Source organism: Pecten maximus, chromosome 8 (genome assembly GCF_902652985.1).
Source record: "Pecten maximus chromosome 8, xPecMax1.1, whole genome shotgun sequence".
In the NCBI taxonomy this organism is placed as follows: domain Eukaryota; kingdom Metazoa; phylum Mollusca; class Bivalvia; order Pectinida; family Pectinidae; genus Pecten; species Pecten maximus.
This window is the reverse complement of record NC_047022.1, coordinates 41,204,696-41,227,040: the sequence shown is the minus strand read 5'-3', so window position 1 is coordinate 41,227,040 and position 22,345 is coordinate 41,204,696. Positions and strand designations below refer to the sequence as shown.

The 22,345-nt window shown below is 37.9% G+C and overlaps 1 protein-coding gene and 1 long non-coding RNA gene across 2 annotated transcripts in view; both read left to right on the top strand.

Annotated features, from left to right (window-relative positions):
• The window catches only part of LOC117332332 (taurochenodeoxycholic 6 alpha-hydroxylase-like), a 64,562-nt gene that overhangs the window by 28,258 nt on the left and 13,959 nt on the right, over window positions 1-22,345 (top strand). The gene's annotated exons all lie outside the window — the stretch shown is intronic.
• On the top strand, window positions 15,069-21,881 carry LOC117333537. The gene is made up of 3 exons (XR_004533923.1): window positions 15,069-15,181; window positions 19,712-19,886; window positions 21,685-21,881. It is a non-coding gene; the product is annotated as an uncharacterized LOC117333537 (long non-coding RNA).

Here is a 22,345-nt window from a genome sequence, read left to right as displayed (position 1 = left end):
TTGTCAAGATACAAATTTAATTTTAATAGTAAGTACTTACCATGAAGTTGATAAAAATAACGTTGCATCGAACTCGATAACCACTAGACGATACGTACACTGCACACACACAATCCACATGCCCAATATAAACCGGAAATGTAAGCATGGCGGGTAATACAACGATACGGTCGTCGGATAAGCGGATTTAAAAAAAAAACAACACAAAAACCGTGTAATATATTTTTTATTTTTATTTTTTAGGCCTAGTCAATAGATATATAAGGTACAGTACACAATATGGAAACTAGTAAATTAAATCAGTGTGTGAATGAAGTATGACGAGTGAGAGCCCTCTTGTAAGAGGACAAATATTGTAATGTGTATTGCTATAAATCTGAGTGAATAAAATGTTTGTTTGAAAAAAAAAAAAAAAAGTCTTTAAAATTTGAAGATTCAAGTGACTTTATGTATAGTCAACCTGTAATTTTTAATCCTCCTTTTCAGAATGAAGGCAAATTACTCAACATAACTATGTTCATTTAATCAGGTCTTGTTTATGTAAAAGATTATGCTTACGAGATACTTCCTAGTTTGCTTCCGATACAATCCATTGTTGAAATCCTACATGAATTTAATCCGACCATTCCAAGAAAAGAAATCATCACACAAAATTTCAAGGTAGTCCATAGTTTTCCAGAGAAAGTTCTAACGAGTATACTTAACCACAGTTTTGACAAAACGTGTGGTGGATCCTGTTGTAACTCTACAAAGGGCTGACGGCACGCGCGTGTCGCCACGATCTACGCGTGACATTTACAATGTACTGTTAAGCGCTTGAATTTTGGGGAAATAAGTTTCCGGATGAACAGGTTGAACGCGTATATGGTATTATTCACGCTCCAAATTACCCGGTGGAAGTCGCTGAGGTACATTTTAAAGTTGCCCATAATGTTATTTTTACGCGCCAAAAATTGTTGAAGTTTGGAATGACGGACACGGATAACTGTCCTGTTTGTAGGGTATCAACAGAAACTTTACACCACATGTTTTTGGAATGTCCTTAAGTAGAAGTTTTTTATGTATTATTCAAATGTTTTATAAAAAAGTTATGTTTTTGGTACGAGCGTTGACAACATTAAGTGTATTAACTTTATTCCTCTTATTTTGCTTGGCTACTATGAGAAATGGAAAAATGTTAATAGTTATACAGTAAACTTCACTCTAAGTGTAGCACGATTTTGTATTTTTAAAAGACGAAATCTCGTTATGTGTAAAGAAGGCAATGTAGATATTATCACATTTTTCAATTTCACTTTCAAGCGTTTCGTCAAGTATATTTTAACCCATTTCATCAATGCACATCAAAGGGCAATTTTAATAAAGTATTTTACTTCTGATAATGATATAATCATATTAAGCGACTGTGATATACAAATTATGTTTTGATATGTCTACACAAGAAATGTGAGTGTGATATTATGTCTTAATGTAAGAATGTAAGGGAGTGTATAAAATGAAAATATCAATACGTTTTATGCATTGTGAGGAACCATGGAGGACCCGACCCCCGGGGCCCTATTGGGAAATAAACGGGGAAAATAAAATGATTTTTATCTGGGGAAAAAAATGGGTTAGTCTTTGCTCATTTTTTATCACGATGCGAGTTCGAATCCTACGAAGACCGAGTTTTTTTCATCCCTTTTTTTAATTCTAAAAAATCAGTGCCATATGGTAGATGTTCTTGATTATGGTATTGTAGTGCCTGTAAAGAAATGCATATTTGATCAACAAAATAATGCAATACTCTAGAAATAAATTACAAGTTTTTCCCGGGGTTTCTTTGCCGTTTTTCTATTAGAAAGAGGTAGATCTCGGAACTAAACCAGTACATGGTAGAATAGAAATAATCAACTTTGACTCGTGTATTGTTGCAGGATATACAACTCGGACTTGGATATTTTGCAATTTTAATTAATAACCCAGGCCTGCGGCCTTCGCTATTCATTTAATTGCAAAGTATCCTCGTCCTCGTTGTATATCCTGCAACAATACACGAATCATCATTAATTATTTCTTAAATAACAGGTTGTATAATATCGATTAATCAAAATATAATTCCGTTATTGTAAAGGCTGTGGTCTAACAATAACAATTAAATATTGAAGTAAAAATGAACCTGAAACAGTCTAACAGTAACTACAATCATCCCAGCATATCTTACAAGTCTATGTACGTTGTTTAAAAAAAAGAAGAAACGATATTCGACACTTTGGGCTTTTCGGCATTTTTTTTTAGAAATGATTTACACGAATGCTTAAATGAATGAGGTGATAATTCGGTAATCTGTAAACACATACACTAGGATGTATTATATTTCATGGTATTGACAGACAACCAATTCTTGTTTTAATGTCAATAAACCAGAAAGTGGAGTGTTATTACAATGTACATAATACAGCTCAATACACGGCTGTGTTTCTCCATTCGTTTTGTAGTAAGAGACACCCCTGCAGTATTTAAGATCGAATTGTCACTGTAGGGAGCAATGTCAATCACACAAACAAATCCATGCTTATATGGTTAGTCTCGGTACATTCATGATCAACATTTTCGTCCAAGTGCTAATGGCATGTTTTTGGAAAACCGACCATATGTACACAATGGTATGATACTGAATAAACATCGACACACAGGTAAAGCTAGCGTACGACATCCCATATCAGCCACAGCCTTATAACACCTATACTGTGGTCGTGTGCTGCTTAGTAAGAGCTCACGACATTCTTATAACGGAAACATTAGGACAACAGCGTCCAACATAAAGAACAAATTTTGGAAAGAGCAGAAAGGGCGTAAATAAAAATAAAGCTTAATATTTTATATGAACTAAATGTTTTATATAATCACATCTGAATCAGAGAACTTCTTTTAAGGTTTTCCAGTTGGCTGACGAAATTTATTTATAATCGCATCAGAAATAGTAATGATGTGTCATGGATAATTCCGAATATTCAGGAATGGACTCTCTATACAGGCCTCTCCTACAGAGCGTACATATGGTTTTGCTACGACGTCTGATGCGTCCACGAACACAACTCTAGCAGACGTAACACTCGTTTTCTATGCATCGCGGACGGATATCTACAGGGCCTCTCCTAGTTGTCTTACCAAACCGTACTGTATTCCGGGCGGCTCTCCGACGACAAGTTGATTGAACCTAGGGTGTGAAACTTATAAAGGATGTACGCGGTCATCATGATGCGATGAAATACATGCAGAACAACTTCCTTCCACACTTTCTTATTTCTTCGAATGCCACTATATCCACTCATTACAGCACCGGAACGATCTACAGATCCCATGTATTCTGATATATTAATGTACAATATTTGGGCGTCCAGTCAGGAGGTCTTGTTCAGAAAGAAGGGTGCGCAGCAGGAGCACGTTTTTTTATCTACCTGATCTTTGTAGGCAACGCAAACAACCTGTCTTTGCCTCATATTATTTGCAGTAACGACTTCAGGGTCTGCTTGTTGGACAGTGTGTGGCAGAAGCCAATTTTGTTCCTATCACATACGTGTTTTGTTTAAGAAGAGTTGAAGCAATATTTTGGTAGGTAAAAAAGCTATCACAAACACATGATTTCCCTTGTTGATAAGTGACAAGTCTCGAAAAAATACTTTGTACAAAAGATGTCATCTGCAGCTCTCCTCTTGGGGTTGATCGAAATGTCGGCTTCTGTAGACCATCATCTGTAACATATACCCAATAGCTGCTTCACATAGCATTCAAAATCTAAAACCAAACTTGGCAGCTTTAGAGGTATGTACTGACGTATTACGCTAAACCCCGTGCCTACGTTTCATCGGCAAAAAGTTCTCTAAACTAAGGTTAAAACAATAATGTCTGCCAGTTACTTTCGGCCCAGAAAGCTTTCGAATGTTAACATTTAACAAATATTGCATGGCACTGAGGGCAATATGGGAGTTTATGGACTGGTCAGTCACCCAAATATATGTATGGTCAGTCACCCAAATATATGTATATGGACCGAAGCGAAGCTGAGGTCCATATACATATATTTGGGTGACTGACCAGTCCATAAACTCCCATATTGCCCGAAGTGACATGCAATATTTGTTATATTATACCGAATATGACCAACATGACATGGAAAAAATACACATCCTTACATACTGAAGAAAACATTTCATTGCTAGATTTAAAATCAGAATTGTTAATTATATCAATAGAATGCTTGCTACATAAATACCGTTGCAGGCCTGAGCGAAGAGAAAGAAGGCTGGTACGTTTATAAAGTTCTCCACTTTTAGTCCTTAGTTCAGCGTAGAACTTCCCCAACTTGTTGTTTAGTTCCTCATTCGTAAAGTTTTCGAAATCCTCTGTTGTAGATTTTTCTTTTAAATAGGAACGGAAGGTGTTCACTGCGTATTTAGTTGCTTGTTTGGTATTGATGGAGTCCTTCGCATCGGTTATCGAAACAAGTTCGGTTTCGTCCAAGGACGCAAATCTATCACTGCCAGACGCCATTTCGCTCAGTGTCTGAAATGATGACGTCAACTTGGTATTATGACGTCATTTTCATATAGCGTCGGCCCGGAGTCAAGGACTTCGGCCCTTGACTCCGGGCCATATACTATATATGGACCGGAGCAACTACTAGACTCAAATAGGCACTTAAATGAATGAGGTATAATATTTATTCATATAAGCCACCATAAAAAACAGCACAACTTCACAAGTTATGACACTTAACTTTTAATATAAAAAATGTGGTTAGAACAAAATTCACGTCGTCAAACTCAAACGGGCTCGTCTCCGCATTTCGAGAAATGCAAGACACGACAATATTAAAAGTCCAGTATTTCTAAAAAGAAAGAAAAAACACTTGGGAAAAATCAGTAATATCGAGTTTTTCGGATGTATATGTACACTAGATTTAAGTGTTTTGGTTATTCACCGATTTCAAGGCCTACCTTACTCCAAAACCGAGACCATGTGACATTGAACATCGTCTTCTAAGTAAGCGACACTAATCAGACCGGTTAGAATCGGCTTCGAACGAAATATCCTTGGAATCGTTTTCACCTACTTTCAGGACGACTTTATTTTAGAATTGAAGAGCTGACATTCTAGAAAATAGCGTAAATTCAGTCGATATACGCTTCAGCGTTTCCGAGGAAACAATCCAGTCTATCCCGGTGCAATGCCTGTTCAATGCCGCATAACTTCTAAATGATTACGGTATATCATTGTGCAGAAAAAAAGGCTCTAATTCCAAACAATCATAAATTATGCAATTATTAACAATACTGCGATATCTTTACACTTATATAGAATATTAATTAAGCCAAATTTGTGCTCAACAAATTTTATGTGTTTGTTGTTAATGACGATATGATGGACTATATCATTCCTTCTGGAAATAACGGCTGTTCCGGTATTTGATATTTGTCTGTCAGCCGATCGGATGCGTCACCATGCAATAAACACATTTATGTTCAGTAATATCCATGCAAGTTACATATAAATAAGTCCGTGCTTTATAATTTTGTCGAATTTTACGATGTCAATAAATTGTAAAAACACGCAAACAAGCAAACAAACAAGAATGAAATAAAGAAATAAAATAAAAACTGAAAAAAACCCCAAACGACCTAATCACAGAAATTAGCATCAAACAGAAAAGATCATAGCAAATAGACAATGTTTTGGACAGATTACAGCCAAGAACGGAGAACGTGTAACCACAAGTTTGCCATTATGCCGTGATCCGCCACTCACTCTTGCTGAATGATGACAGACAGATAACGGACGTCAAACTTGTTTATTTAACATAACACTATAGTTAAAACCATAGTTAACACCGTAAGAACTGAAATGTGAAACAAAATACTCTTATGAGTCCTAACATAGTGACAAATATTCTATTTCATACTAAACATACTGTTTTTCCTATATAGCTAACATTGTTGACTAGAATACTGAATACTAGTATCATAATATTGACAATCAACAATATAATTACTTGAAAATTAAAGGTACATTGTACAATCAAAGACTTTGTTGTTACTATAACTATTGACATATTAACTCTGATATCAATTAGCCTCATCGTTAATGGTCATATTATCATGTCTGAGAACTGAACTCATAGACAACATTCTAATAGATAGTATTATAAACACTATAACAATTTAGTATTTAACTATTCACACATGTGATTAACAATTATAGATTGAATCATTACAATATATAGGTACTGTATTGCACACTATAATAGATCTATACTTGTACATGCATATATAAACTTACGCTGTGGTGACACCTAGCCTGACTTCTGATTTAAGGCATTTCAAAAAATAGGCTTGCACATGTGCTCTACAATTAAGTAAAATACATTGTGAGCAGTTACAACACTAATATCAATAGTAATCTACAAACATAGGGAAGTACTTATTACCCTTGGATATATATGAAGATATATGTATGTGGAGATTGTAATAAACTCAAACTGGCATACTATATTATTATATAACTACAACTACACAGTGTATACAAATAAATCACAGCAGCACTAAATACTGACATCTGTAATCATATGACTAGGAGACTGTAACTTTCCTTAACATACTTAAAATACGCATTTATCGATAAAATGACAATTAATGGTAAATCAAACAATGGGAGGTAATGCTACACATTAATTTTACATTTTAGTTACACAAGTAAAAGGCTCCATGTAATCAGCGAGGCACTGTTTGCCATACATATAAAATGGGACGAAATGACTTGCACTGTTTCGAAAAATACTAACATATCGCTTAACCGAACAATACTGAATTAATGTCTAAATTTGACAATCGAACGTCGATCCACATTACTTATGTGATATTTGTCAAACAATATATACCATATTGACATTGCAAAATATACCAAAAAACTTACAAATGTACTGCGGTCTTGTAACGCTGTAAAACGTGTTTATAATTTCTGGCGTTCTTCTGCAATACGAAGAGCGACACTACGGGGGATAACTCATGACAAACAACTACTAAATATCACGTACTGACGTAGGCTATACCAAGGGAGGTAATTCCTACTGCTGGTCCAGCACACTCCCCGTCTGATATTAGTAATATCACTATTTTCTACTACAAATTATAAATGTTAAACAACCAGAATACACAGTTCTTCATTTACAGAGTCCATAGTCTACTTTTCAAGAAGAAGAACCATTTCTGTTATCGGACGCGTTAACACAGTCACTCTGTTGTCCTTTGCGACGCGAACTTCAGCTTTGCGAACCCTATTGTCACATTCACTTTTAAACACAGTTTGAATGATTCCTAACGCCCAATCGTTGCGCGGTAGTGATTTATCTCTGAGAAGCACAATATCTCCTTCCTTGAGGTCTCGTTGATCATCCTGCCACTTCCTACGTGGCTGTAGGGTTTGAAGGTAACCTTCGCGCCATTTCTTCCAGAACATTTCAGAGAGGGCCTGGACTCTGCGCCAATGACCCTTATAGATGTCTCTTTCGGAGAAATTCAATGCTGTAACTGGGTCATAGTAATTCACTTTCTGATTCAGAAGAACAGCTGGGCTTAAGATTTCCGGGGATTTTGGATCATGCGAAATGGAGGCAACTGGTCGAGAGTTGACAATGGCGCACACCTCAGCCATGAATGTCACCAAAATCTCATGCGTTAGACTTTTGCCTGCAGCACCTATTAACATAGAATCAAGTATTCTCCTAACTACCCCAATCATTCGCTCCCACACTCCACCCATGTGGGAGGAATGTGGAGCGTTGAATTTCCACACGATGCCAGAATCATTGAGATAAGAGGCAGTAGGTCCATCTCCAACATTAACGCTGTCAATGTGTAACTCGTTCACAGCTCCAACAAAGTTTGTCCCACAGTCTGAACGTATTTCTTTCACGTTGCCTCTGATAGCAACAAACCGTCGCAGAGCGTTGATGAATGATGAGCTAGACATTTCTTCTGTTACCTCCACGTGTATGGCACGTGTCGTCAGACACGTGAACAGCATTCCCCACCGCTTCGAGTTTGCTGATCCACCTCGCGTCTTCCTAGTGACTACGGACCAAGGTCCGAAGGCATCAACACCTACGGAGGTGAACGGAGGCCCTGGAACAAGTCGATCCTTAGGGAGATCAGACATCTTTTGATGTTCCAGGGGCCTTCGAAGTTTCCGGCACGTAACACAGCTACTAATGATACTGGTGATCAACCTTTTAGCACCTACTATCCAGTAACCATTGTTTCTTAATGAACCTTCCGTGATAAGCCGTCCTTGATGATATACTGCTTTATGATGATGCTGGACTAAAAGCTTTGTCAGACAATGTTTACTAGGTAAAACTATGGGATTAGTTTCCTCGATAGGAAGATCGCTCTTTCCTAGACGTCCCCCTACACGCAAGACACCAGAACCATCCAGATAAGGGTCCAAATTCCTGATGTGACTTGACATGGGCACATGTTTTCCTTCCCTTAGACACAAAACTTCTTCATGGTAAGCATGCTCTTGAATAAGTCTAATGATAACAGCAGTAGATTCCTTGATTAGATGTGTTGTGCTCTCAGTCGGAGAGTCCGGGGTAAGTTTTCCCTTGAAGCGACGAGCAGCTCTCTTAATCAGGACTATGACATTCACTAGTTTGCGCCAGTTAGACAAATCTTGTAAGCGGTCAATGAAGCTTTCTTCTAAAACAGTTTTACAGGGAAGCTACTGTGACTTCCGGTCGCAGCTCCTTGTCATCATCTGGCTCTACTAATGGAAACTCCCTTGGTGTTATAGCAAAGTTTTTATAGAGTTGTTCAGGACCTCGCAGCCAGTTGCTGTTTGCAAAATCCTCTGGCTTGGTGGAAGAACGAGTAGCAAGATCAGCTGGATTTTCTCTAGTATTGACGTATGACCACTGATCTGCTCGACAGCTGCGCAAAATCCTTTCCACGCGATTAGCAACATATGTGTAGAACCTGCGTGTCTTGTTATTAACATACCCTAAAACGACCTTACTGTCACTGTAGTACCTCACGGATTGTAGAGATATATGGAGAGATTCGCAAAGAAATTCAGCAAGTTCAACTGCCATGACGGCTGCGCACAGCTCAAGTCTAGGTATAGTGTGTCCTCTAACTGGGGCTATCTTTGACTTTCCTGCCGCAAAACCAGTATGGTATATTCCATCGTGTAAAGTAACCACATATGCCACCGTCGCAATCGCCTTCTCCGAGGCGTCGGAGTAGATATGTAGTTCTACCCCGTCCGATGTGCTGAGGGAAATAGGAACGAACATTCGTTGAATGGAGATGTCCTTCAGTTGTTCCAGAGACCTTGTCCAAACATTCCACTTTTCCAGTTGCTCTGTAGGTATAGGTTCATCCCATCCGGTACCAGTAGCAATCTCCCTGAAGAGAATACGACCATGGATTGTGATTGGTGATAGGAAACCGATCGGGTCAAATATGCTGTTTAAAGTGGAGAGCATGCCCCGACGGGTTTCCGGTTTAGTATTGACCTGGATATCGAACTTGAAAGAGTCTGTGTTTAGGTCCCAGGACATGCCCAAACTGTGCTGTACCGGCAGTGCATCCTTGTCAAAGTTCAAAGATTTCAATGTTTGACACTGATCTTCTTCATGAAAGGCGTTCATCACCTCAGGGTTGTTTGAGGTTATTTTATGCAAACGAATGTTTCCGTTAGTCTTCAACACCAACTGGGTACGTTTCACGACATCAGCTGCTAGTTGTGCGGTAGGACGAGATAGCAGACAGTCGTCGACATAAAAATCCTGGTTAACTAGATCCTTGACATCTTTCTCGGCATCCCCAACCGCTTTACGTAGGGCGTAGGTGGCAAAAGCTGGTGACGGGCTATTACCGAATACATGCGCTCGCATTCGATATTCTATTAGTTCCTCAGTAGGATCATTGTTCCTGTACCATAGGAAACGCAGGAAATCTCTGTGTTCTTTCTTCACGAGAAACCTGTAAAACATTTGTTCCACATCGGCAGTCACTGCATACAAATCGTTTCTAAAGCGAAGGAGAATTGACAGTAAACTATTGGTAAGGTTAGGTCCAGACAGGAGAGTTCCATTAAGAGAAATGCCTTCGTAAGTCGCAGACGAATCGAATACTCCCCTGATCTTATCGGGCTTCTTCGGATGATACACCCCGAATATGGGCAAGTACCATACCTCGTCAGTTGTAGGTGGGGCTACCTCTGCTGCTTTAGAGTCAAGGACCTTTTGCATGAAGGATACAAAATGCTCTCGCTTTGTAGGGTTCTTCTTGAGAGACGCATCCAGGATCATAGCTCTCTTCCATGCAACAGGTCTGTTGTTGGGCATTCTAGACTTTGGGTATCGAAAAGGTAAAGGTGCTGTCCAAAATCCTTCTGTATCTTTATGGCACTCTTCATTCATTACATCAAGGAACTGACGATCTTCAACAGACAGACTGACCTTCTCATCATCCTTCGTTTTAACAAAGATGTGGTCGTTCTCCGAACTCTCTTTAGTATACAGGTTGAAGTCACACGGTTGGAATATAGAACCCCTACTGTTGATTATAGCAGTTTTCATTACCTTGACAGTACTAGGAGGGTGCACTTTGCCTAAGCAAACTTCCCCTATAACTACCCATCCTAAGCTCAACTTCTGTGCAAATGGCGCTCGTCTAGGTCCTACTATCTGCCTTTGAACTTGATGTGCCTCGGGTAAATCTCTTCCAATCAGAAGCCCTATGTGACAATCCGATCGGAACTTAGGAATATGGTCTTTCAGTTCCTTTAAGTGGCTATGATGTAGAACAACCTCTGGAGTAGCTGCCTCAGATCTGTCTTGTGGTATATCATCACATTCTATAGTACTCGGTAGTAAGTGACTCGAAAATCCATCAATCGAACTAACGACTAATCCGTCAGCCTTGCGTCCAGAAGCTTGAGCAGTTCCGGTACATGAAGAAATAGTGTAGCAGTAATCCTCGCCCTGCACTCCTAGTTGGTCAAGAAGCTCTGGACTAATCAGTGTCCTATTACTTTGGTCGTCTATCACTGCGTAAACTGTAATGGCCTTTTCTGGTTGCTCAGCCGGAAACACATTTACCAGTAAAGTTTTAGCACAGGATCTGCCACCGATTCCTTGTCCACATACTGCAGTACACTTCGTTGTTACACTTTGAACTTGCTCCCCGCCATGAGGAATCATTTCTGAATGGCTAAAATCCTTACGCTCACTCTCATTAGTTTGATGTAAACCAGTAGGGTGTTGTTTGCTTCCACATTGCTTACATTTAATGATGGCCTTGCATTCTTTAGCCATGTGTGAGTTAGTCTCACCACATTTGAAACAGATCTTATGTTCTTTCAAAAAAAGTTTCCTCTCCGCCAAAGGTTTCCTTCTGAATTCTCTGCACTCATTGAGGGAATGAGTCGTGGAGTTATGAACTGCACAGAATTTGACATTAACTTCCTTTTCTCCCGAATTAACTTCCGTTTTCTTCACTGTGATTGGTCTGTAGACGTTGGTTCTCGCAGGATTCCTGGAATCTTCTCTGGTCGACTTTTCGTTTTGTAACACGAAACTTGGATCATTCATCAGTCGGGCCATTTCCTTTATAAAGGTTACAAAAAATACGAAAGGAGGGAAGGCAACATGTCTCGTGTTTTTGTATGAAAAGGCTCGATCGGTCCACTTAGATTGTACACGTGTCGGCAGTTTTGTCAATACCGGCCTCACACCTAATGGAGAGTCATAATGCGACAAGATCTGGTGATATTTAGGATCATCCTTCAATACTTCGATTTCTGTGAGAACATCTGCAAGTTCATACATCTTGGTCTTGTCAATAAGTTTAGGAAAACTATCTAATTTTGTTTGTAAAGCTGCCTCTACTGCTTCAGCACTGCCATACCTTTCGTCAAGGCGTTCCCATAAAAGTTTCTTGCCGAGAGCTGGATTGCTGCCATTACTACTCCTTATACTTGAAGCATATGTCGATGACACAGGACCCAGCCATTTCACAAGAAGATCAAGTTCTTCACCTGGTGTAATGGAGGCTTCTTTCATGACTGACTGAAATGTAGTTTTCCAGCTAAGGTATGAATTGGATTTGTCGTTGAAATTCATAAGTCTTGAGGATGCGAGTTCCTTGCGCATGAGGAAGTTTACTAATGAAGGTACAACTTCATCCTTGGTCGTAGTTACCGGTACAGGCAGTGAGACTGTAACTGGGTTGTTGGTTGGTTCCACTATCAACTCAGTGCTCTCAATGCCTTCAGTGCTTTCAGCACTTTGATGTGTGTTGACATAACTCCTAGTACGCTCATAAGCACTTTCAACTCGTTTAGGTAAGGTAAAGTTCTCAGACTCACTGCTATCTCCCTGGGAGCTTAACTCTTCATACACAACTGCTTCGGCTTCAGCCTCTGCACATTCTCTCTCCTCCTTCACAATATTCAAGTCTATTTCCAATTCCTGTCGATGACGTTGTGACTTAGCTTTGGAAACTGCCTCCTGTTCGGCCAACACAGCTTGTTGTTTAAGCAGCATGGCTTCTTTCTTCATGAACTCTTTAGCCGCCTTGGCCTTCTCAGCTTTAGCTCTAACTCGCAATGCTTCGGAGTTAGAACTAGATGTACGACTAGATTTAGACCTGTGAGACATGTGACTGCTTGAATGCTGTGATACCCTCTCTGCAAGTAATTCTTGTTTAGAGTCCAACTGCTTTAGGATGCTCTGAACCAATTCATCACACTTGCCATCTTCGTGAGTGTGGATCGAAACGAGACGAATACTTTCATCTGTGTTATTTGCATGAAGGTAACTGGTGAAATCTCTACATGCCAATCTATATTTCCCATATATCAGGCATAAATTCCTCTTAGTCTCATTGAGAGCTTCTAAGGTTTCCTCAAAAGAACCAGTTCTTTTGTTTATGTACCCATATACATCTTGCCAGGTTGATCTGATAAGCGTCTGATACTTCTCTACCTGTTTACCATAGTTTTCTGCAGCTTTAGGTGTCAGGGTCCTAACTCTCTGCTGTCTCTCTGGGGTAGGAACCTCGTCCAGGTTTTCATCAGCTGTGGTAAGCTGCTCATCTAATGTTTTCTCAGCGGTAGACATGCTGAAACTCTTACCTAAATCAACTGGCTTCAGGATAGTCAGTGACACAGCTTCTTACTGATCCGCCACTCACTCTTGCTGAATGATGACAGACAGATAACGGACGTCAAACTTGTTTATTCAACATAACACTATAGTTAAAACCATAGTTAACACCGTAAGAACTGAAATGTGAAACAAAATACTCTTATGAGTCCTAACATAGTGACAAATATTCTATTTCATACTAAACATACTGTTTATCCTATATAGCTAACATTGTTGACTAGAATACTGAATACTAGTATCATAATATTGACAATCAACAATATAATTACTTGAAAATTAAAGGTACATTGTACAATCAAAGACTTTGTTGTTACTATAACTATTGACATATTAACTCTGATATCAATTAGCCTCATCGTTAATGGTCATATTATCATGTCTGAGAACTGAACTCATAGACAACATTCTAATAGATAGTATTATAAACACTATAACAATTTAGTATTTAACTATTCACACATGTGATTAACAATTATAGATTGAATCATTACAATATATAGGTACTGTACTGCACACTATAATAGATCTATACTTGTTCATGCATATATAAACTTACGCTGTGGTGACACCTAGCCTGACTTCTGATTTAAGGCATTTCAAAAAATAGGCTTGCACATGTGCTCTACAATTAAGTAAAATACATTGTGAGCAGTTACAACACTAATATCAATAGTAATCTACAAACATAGGGAAGTACTTATTACCCTTGGATATATATGAAGATATATGTATGTGGAGGTTGTAATAAACTCAAACTGGCATACTATATTATTATATAACTACAACTACACAGTGTATACAAATAAATCACAGCAGCACTAAATACTGACATCTGTAATCATATGACTAGGAGACTGTAACTTTCCTTAACAGACTTAAAATACGCATTTATCGATAAAATGACAATTAATGGTAAATCAAACAATGGGAGGTAATGCTACACATTAATTTTACATTTTAGTTACACAAGTAAAAGGCTCCATGTAATCAGCGAGGCACTGTTTGCCATACATATAAAATGGGACGAAATGACTTGCACTGTTTCGAAAAATACTAACATATCGCTTAACCGAACAATACTGAATTAATGTCTAAATTTGACAATCGAACGTCGATCCACATTACTTATGTGATATTTGTCAAACAATATATACCATATTGACATTGCAAAATATATCTAAAAACTTACAAATGTACTGCGGTCTTGTAACGCTGTAAAACGTGTTTATAATTTCTGGCGTTCTTCTGCAATACGAAGAGCGACACTACGGGGGATAACTCATGACAAACAACTACTAAATATCACGTACTGACGTAGGCTATACCAAGGGAGGTAATTCCTACTGCTGGTCCAGCACATGCCGTCATTTCTTTTTCTGACGTTACCACGCCGATGACGTCATTTCACCGTTTATTATCGGGACATATGATAACCACGTTTCAGTGTTCTTTCCTTACACTTAATTCCAAAATATTTTTTATGTTAACTGATTTTCATTCTAAACGGCCCAAATTGGCCTTTGTCAGTCAGGGACATGAAAAATCGCTCCAAATTGGCCCGTCGGCAGTGAAACAATCATGTTAACATATGATATGTGACACAGAAACGTGAATATCATCCTCTTCATAGTCCGATCCCCGAATAGGGGTCTTTTACAGGAGACCTGTGAGACCCCTAACACGTTTTCTTTACATTGTTATACACATGTGGATCATGGTTCACCAGCAAAATATTTGCTTATATCGCTAATATAAAGTCGATAGGTGGATGCAAACTCTACTTGTTAAACGTACTGGCAGCGTTCTTTTTATGGCACATATTCGTCATCGTAGGTTACACAGGTGGTCCTGGTACACGTCTCACCTGCAGCTGACCTGAACATAGATAGCGTAAAAGATTGATATTATCTGCGCCAGTCACTGTATTGTTTGGGGTACTGGATCACAACACATTTATATCTAAAGGTAAGAGAATTTGACAAAAATATAATTTTGGTGCACTTTTGAAAAATTCTATTGCGACTTTTTACCATTTAAATATACACATATGAATATCGTGTCTTTTTATTACGTAAGAGCAGTGAGAGTGATGAAGGCATCGCACTTCTTCTCAATATTACATTATCAGCATTATCAGAATCAGTAACCATGTTTTATAAAGCCAAACTGGCAGGCACTGGACCCCAATTCACAACTCACGTGCAGTATTTGTGTAATTCACTATTAACTTTATATATTTGGTGAAAAGGCGATAGCAATATAGATTATACTGGTAATATTTACTATTTATTATATGCAAACACATTAACACACCAAGCATATTCATGCACATGAAGTTTGAATTATTATTTCAGCACAGTACGGTTACGGTATAGAACGCAGGAATACATCAAGTTCTTGTCCGATCTTTGGAAGCCTATACACACAACACAACTTACATACATACTAAGCTTTCTAATAACGATACAGCATGTAGCGTTTCATATGTTCAGGTTCATGACTACAATTCTGTCATAAAATCACCGTTCACATTTATTTTATTGTAAACCCCGATCTTCTTACGAAGCGACTACGTTAATTACACCTGGCCGTATATGCCCAGGGCTACAATGACAATTTGTTTACTGAGAGGACATATGTAACACCGTACACTATACCGACTTCCAAAACAGGTTTTGCTGGTGAGGTACTGCATTGGGTAAAACGAAACTGAATTCCGTTGTTATGTTAGATTCTATTGAAAATATATACTGTACCCGTAATGAACCCCAGGTTACCTTGCACATTTGCAATTCAAGAAATACTATCTGTGTATTTCACCTATACATTGCCCACTAATAGCAAATCCAATGGCAAAATGTATTTCCTTTCAGAAAAATCTAGAGCCATTTCTGAAACTAGCATCATTATAAAGCTAACAGGTTGTTATACTTTGGTTTGGTTTGGTTTATTTTGTTTAACGTCCTATTAACAGCTAAGGTCATTTAAGGACGGCCTACCGTGCGTGTGACATGCATGCGTGTGGTGAGTGCATATGTGTGTTTTGGGAAGCTGCGGTATGTTCGTGTTAAGTCTCCATGTGATAGGCTGGAACTTTCGCCGATTTATAATGCTACATGTACCTCACTGGAGCATACTGCCGAAGACACCCAGCAGGATACCCCACCCGGTCACATTGTCGTGTTTATAGTAGGTCCTATCCTGTGTTACTGTAGCTGTTGTCCTGTTTATATAGGCCCTGGCCTGTGTTGATGTAGCTGTTGTCCTGTTTATATAGGCCCTGGCCTGTGTTAATGTAACTGTTGTCCTGTTTATATAGGTCTTGTCCTGTGTTGATGTAGCTGTTGTCCTGTTTATATAGGCCCTGGCCTGTGTTAATGCAACTGTTGTCCTGTTTATATAGGCCCTGTCCTGTGTTAATGTAACTGTTGTCCTGTTTATATAGGCCCTGTCCTGTGTTAATGTAACTGTTGTCCTGTTTATATAGGCCTTGTCCTGTGTTTATGTTACTGTTGTCCTGTTTATATAGGCCCTGTCCTGTGTTAATGTAACTGTTGTCCTGTTTATATATGCCTTGTCCTGTGTTTATGTTACTGTTGTCCTGTTTATATAGGCCCTGTCCTGTGTTAATGTAACTGTTGTCCTGTTTATATAGGCCTTGTCCTGTGTTTATGTAACTGTTGTCCTGTTTATATAGGCCCTGTCCTGTGTTAATGTAACTGTTGTCCTGTTTATATAGGCCCTGTCCTGTGCCAATGTAACTGTTGTCCTGTTTATATAGGCCTTGTCCTGTGTTAATGTAACAGTTGTCCTGTTTATATAGGCCCTGTCCTGTGTTAATGTAACTGTTGTCCTGTTTATATAGGCCTTGTCCTGTGTTAATGTAACAGTTGTCCTGTTTATATAGGCCCTGTCCTGTGTTAATGTAACTGTTGTCCTGTTTATATAGGCCCTGTCCTGTGTTTATGTTACTGTTGTCCTGTTTATATAGGCCTTGTCCTGTGTTAATGTAACTGTTGTCCTGTTTATATAGGCCCTGTCCTGTGTTAATGTAAATGTTGTCCTGTTTATATAGGCCCTGTCCTGTGTTTATGTTACTGTTGTCCTGTTTATATAGGCCTTGTCCTGTGTTAATGTAACTGTTGTCCTGTTTATATAGGCCTTGTCCTGTGTTAATGTAACTGTTGTTCTGTTTATATAGGCCCTGTCCTGTGTTAATGTAACTGTTGTTCTGTTTATATAGGCCCTGTCCTGTGTTAATGTAACTGTTGTCCTGTTTATATAGGCCTTGTCCTGTGTTAATGTAACAGTTGTCCTGTTTATATAGGCCCTGTCCTGTGTTAATGTAACTGTTGTCCTGTTTATATAGGCCCTGTCCTGTGTTAATGTAACAGTTGTCCTGTTTATATAGGCCATGTCCTGTGTTAATGTAACTGTTGTCCTGTTTATATAGGCCCTGTCCTGTGTTTATGTTACTGTTGTCCTGTTTACATAGGCCTTGTCCTGTGTTAATGTAACTGTTGTCCTGTTTATATAGGCCCTGTCCTGTGTTAATGTAAATGTTGTCCTGTTTATATAGGCCCTGTCCTGTGTTTATGTTACTGTTGTCCTGTTTATATAGGCCTTGTCCTGTGTTAATGTAACTGTTGTCCTGTTTATATAGGCCTTGTCCTGTGTTAATGTAACTGTTGTTCTGTTTATATAGGCCCTGTCCTGTGTTAATGTAACTGTTGTTCTGTTTATATAGGCCCTGTCCTGTGTTAATGTAACTGTTGTCCTGTTTATATAGGCCTTGTCCTGTGTTAATGTAACTGTTGTCCTGTTTATATAGGCCTTGTCCTGTGTTAATGTAACTGTTGTTCTGTTTATATAGGCCCTGGCCTGTGTTAATGTAACTGTTGTCCTGTTTATATAGGCCCTGTCCTGTGTTAATGTAACTGTTGTCCTGTTTATATAGGCCCTGTCCTGTGTTAATGTAACTGTTGTCCTGTTTATATAGGCCCTGTCTTGTGTTAATGTAACTGTTGTCCTGTTTATATAGGCCTTGTCCTGTGTTAATGTAGCTGTTGTCATGTTTATATAGGCCTTGTCGTGTGTTAATGTAACTGTTGTCCTGTTTATATAGGCCCTGTCCTGTGTTAATGTAACTGTTGTCCTGTTTATATAGGCCTTGTCCTGTGTTAATGTAACTGTTGTTCTGTTTATATAGGCCCTGTCCTGTGTTAATGTAACTGTTGTCCTGTTTATATAGGCCTTGTCCTGTGTTAATGTATATGTTGTCCTGTTTATATAGGCCCTGTCCAGTGTTAATGTAACTGTTGTCCTGTTTATATAGGCCCTGTCCTGTGTTAATGTAACTGTTGTCCTGTTTATATAGGCCCTGTCCTGTGTTAATGTAACTGTTGTCCTGTTTATATAGGCCCTGGCCTGTGTTAATGTAGCTGTTGTCCTGTTTATATAGGCCCTGGCCTGTGTTAATGTAACTGTTGTCCTGTTTATATAGGCCCTGTCCTGTGTTAATGTAACTGTTGTCCTGTTTATATAGGCCCTGTCCTGTGTTAATGTAACTGTTGTCCTGTTTATATAGGCCTTGTCCTGTGTTAATGTAACTGTTGTCCTGTTTATATAGGCCTTGTCCTGTGTTAATGTAGCTGTTGTCCTGTTTATATAGGCCTTGCTTTTGTTATAGAATTATTCAATCATTCAAATATGCTCCATTTTCCCTTATTTTGTCATTTCATGCCAAAATATCAAATTTTTTATTCCAAAAAAAAATATCAAATGGTTTTAATGATATTGCTTATTGATATGCATAAAACAATATTGAAATGAAGGACCTCTGTTTTTTGTCGTCATGGAGAAAGTGGGTGGGTTAGGCTGTCAAACAACAGCTTTAGCATGAAGTCAATTACTTTGAATGTGAATAACACATTGAATCTGACTTAATGAATGCTCATATTGTTAAAAGAAAATGTTTTTAAGGATTTCATTTTCACGTAATTTACCTCGTGCTCCATTGTGTTTGTGATCTCACGCAGTAAACAAAATAAAGGGTTATTACTTAGATATTTCAATGCAAAAACCAAATTCTGCTATGCTCGTTTTTTTCTGATTGTCAATCAATTCTAATACTTTGCACAACACTTCTTATCATTTGTTTTCTTTCTTTTGTTGCAACTACTTTTATAATGTTTGAAGATGGATTCTGCACACTATTACGAAGATTTTCCCCATAAAGGGCACTATATTTTTGCGTATGTATTGAAATGCGTATTTGTAAAGGTAAGTCTATGAAGCCTACCAATAGTTTATACAAGCTATCTTTCTAAAACCCGACCTTTAGGTACAATTCTTACGCCTACATGCACATACCAAAAGTAAATATTTTTTAAGAAAAGACAACACCTTTGCAGTAGCAAATCATCAATACTTCAACAGGGGAACATAATGACATCAAAAGATTACAATATCACAAATGCTTACTTTGCATTTTAGGCAGCAGTGGGCCATGGATACCATCCTTGTTGTGATTGGAACCCTGCTAGCGGCCATATGTCTGAAGAAAGTGTTTGGTGTGATACAGAAATACAGAGTGAATATTAACTTATATTACGAGAAGAAAATACAACCGATCGGGAAGTTCCATCCAATATGGGGACATCTTTACCTGGTATGTGAATAATAAACTGGAACAAACGTAGAGAAAACCTTAAGAATATAGTAAGGATTGTTTAGAGGAATATCAATCAAATCAGAATAAAACATACGTATAATGCGTTAACAAATATAAAGTTTGACTCTTGACGAAAATATATTGACTGTTTTTATTAAAAGTAGCACTGTTAACACTGTTTCGCGTTTTGGTTAGAATCGAATCATTTTGTTTTAGAAACACTACTCGCATCCTTCAAAAACAGATATCAATGTGTAAGCTGGAATGTTAAGTGCCGATATCATGCTTTTGGGTTAATTAACAGCTTAACATTATACATTTATTTCATCTTTTAATGGCATTATTTGCTTTTATTTTCAAATTCAGCAGGTATACATCCTGAATGCGACTATTTAATGTTCAATTAAAATTTAGACGGAGATTTATCAATCAGGACTCACAATTGTAACTAAAATAGGTTATGAAAGAACTTTAAATATGATTCGCTGTTTAAGGAGAATTGCTGTACATCGGTATACGTATCAATGGTTTGTTCAAACGTTATCCAGCAGATTTGTCCAGTTTACCAGTTCGGTGGCGTATGAATGCTTCCCGCATTGTTTGCTTTCTGACTGGCACACTCACTACAACGTGTAGTTATACAAACTATAAGGAAATCATTGACACATGTGTTTAAAACATTAACTATGTATCCCGAACTGTTAAGTGACTATGCAATGGATCACTATGACTCCTGCGAATATCCAAATAGTTTAGTTTTAATTCCTTGCAAACGCCGACGTATTTTGTTTTCGTTTTCGCAGTCAGAAAAACTAAGAAATATCCAATAAAAATGCCTATAAAGATACCTGTTCTATAAAGAAACCTGTCCTATAAATATACCTGTCCTATAAAGAAACACCTGTCCTATAAAGTTCCTATCCTATAAAGAAACCTGTCCTATCAAGACACTTGTCCCACAAATATACGTATCCTATAAATATACCTATTATATAAAGAAACCTGTCATATAAATATACGAATCCTATAAATATACGTATCCTATAAATATACCTATCCTATAAAGAAACCTGTCATATAAATATACGAATCCTATAAATATACGTATCCTATAAATATACCTGTCCTATAAAGAAACTGTCCTATAAATATACCTGTCCTATAAAGAAACCTGTCCTATCAAGTTACATGTCCTATAAATTTCCTATCATATAAATATACCTACAATGTATCCTATAAATATACCTGTCCTATTAATGTACCTACCCTATAAATATACCTTTCCTATAAATATACGTATCCTATAAAGAAACCTATCCTATAAATATACCTATCCTATAAAGATACCTATCCTATAAAGGTGTTTATCCTATAAAGACGTCAATCATGTCAAGATACCTATTCTATAGAGATGCATGTCCGGCAGAAACATTAATACAGTGTAGCAGCAAGATTAGGGATGGGGTGAGAGAATAATATTTTAGTTGAAGGTCACAACTAATCGTTTGCTTTTGCAATGATTTTAGCCGTATTTCCATTTTCAAGGGGCACCTTCCTGTGTTTATTTGAACTGCCAAAGACATTGAGGGTATCATAAAACTGGGGTAGATTTTTTTATATTTGCGACAATAGGACAACACAGAAATAAGTGGTTATTGCATGGGCATCTTGTGATCGTGTCAGTGTATATGTATTCAATACGTTACAACAATAAAAAATTAATCTATATATCTGTAATAAAATTTTAATAACATTAAATAGATATGCGCTTATAAAAGGAATTATTGTGGCTTAGTTTTCAGATTTTAACCGCCTGATAGATGTCTGCGGTGAGGTGGTGGCACAAACAAAATGTCGAATCGTGTCTTACTGGATAATGGGTTTCTATCCCGTACTTAACGCTTGTCACTCTACCACTGCTAAAGTGGTTCTGAAATCTTCGGAACCTAAACCAAAGCACCTAGGTGGAGGATACAATAGTCTTATGGACTGGTTAGGTAGGTACATATATACTTATTGAGGGTAAATACATATATATCAACATAAGTCTCCGTTTTGATTGTTGATTAACATATTCTGCAATAATTTTATTTTGTTACGGTGTATCAACACACATTTGAGGACGATTCCTCCCACATGCGAGATACATGTTTGTAGTGAACTTTGTATGACTTGGTCGCAGTACCCTTGTCATTTTTAATTGTCTTTCTGTGATAGCCATAATGGGAAATATTTTGTTAAAGAAGAGAGAAAGATAAGATCCGAAATTTAGTCGCCTTTTACGAAAAATGCAAAAGGGCTATGTATCTCCTATAATCTCCCATTTGTGACTTCAGACTTGTGTTTTGAGACTACTTCGGTTAGGGTATCGATAGTCTCTAACTCTTTTACAAATAACACTGAATAAGTGTTGGCTGATCACTGACTCCTGGTTGCTCGACTATCACCGATTGTTG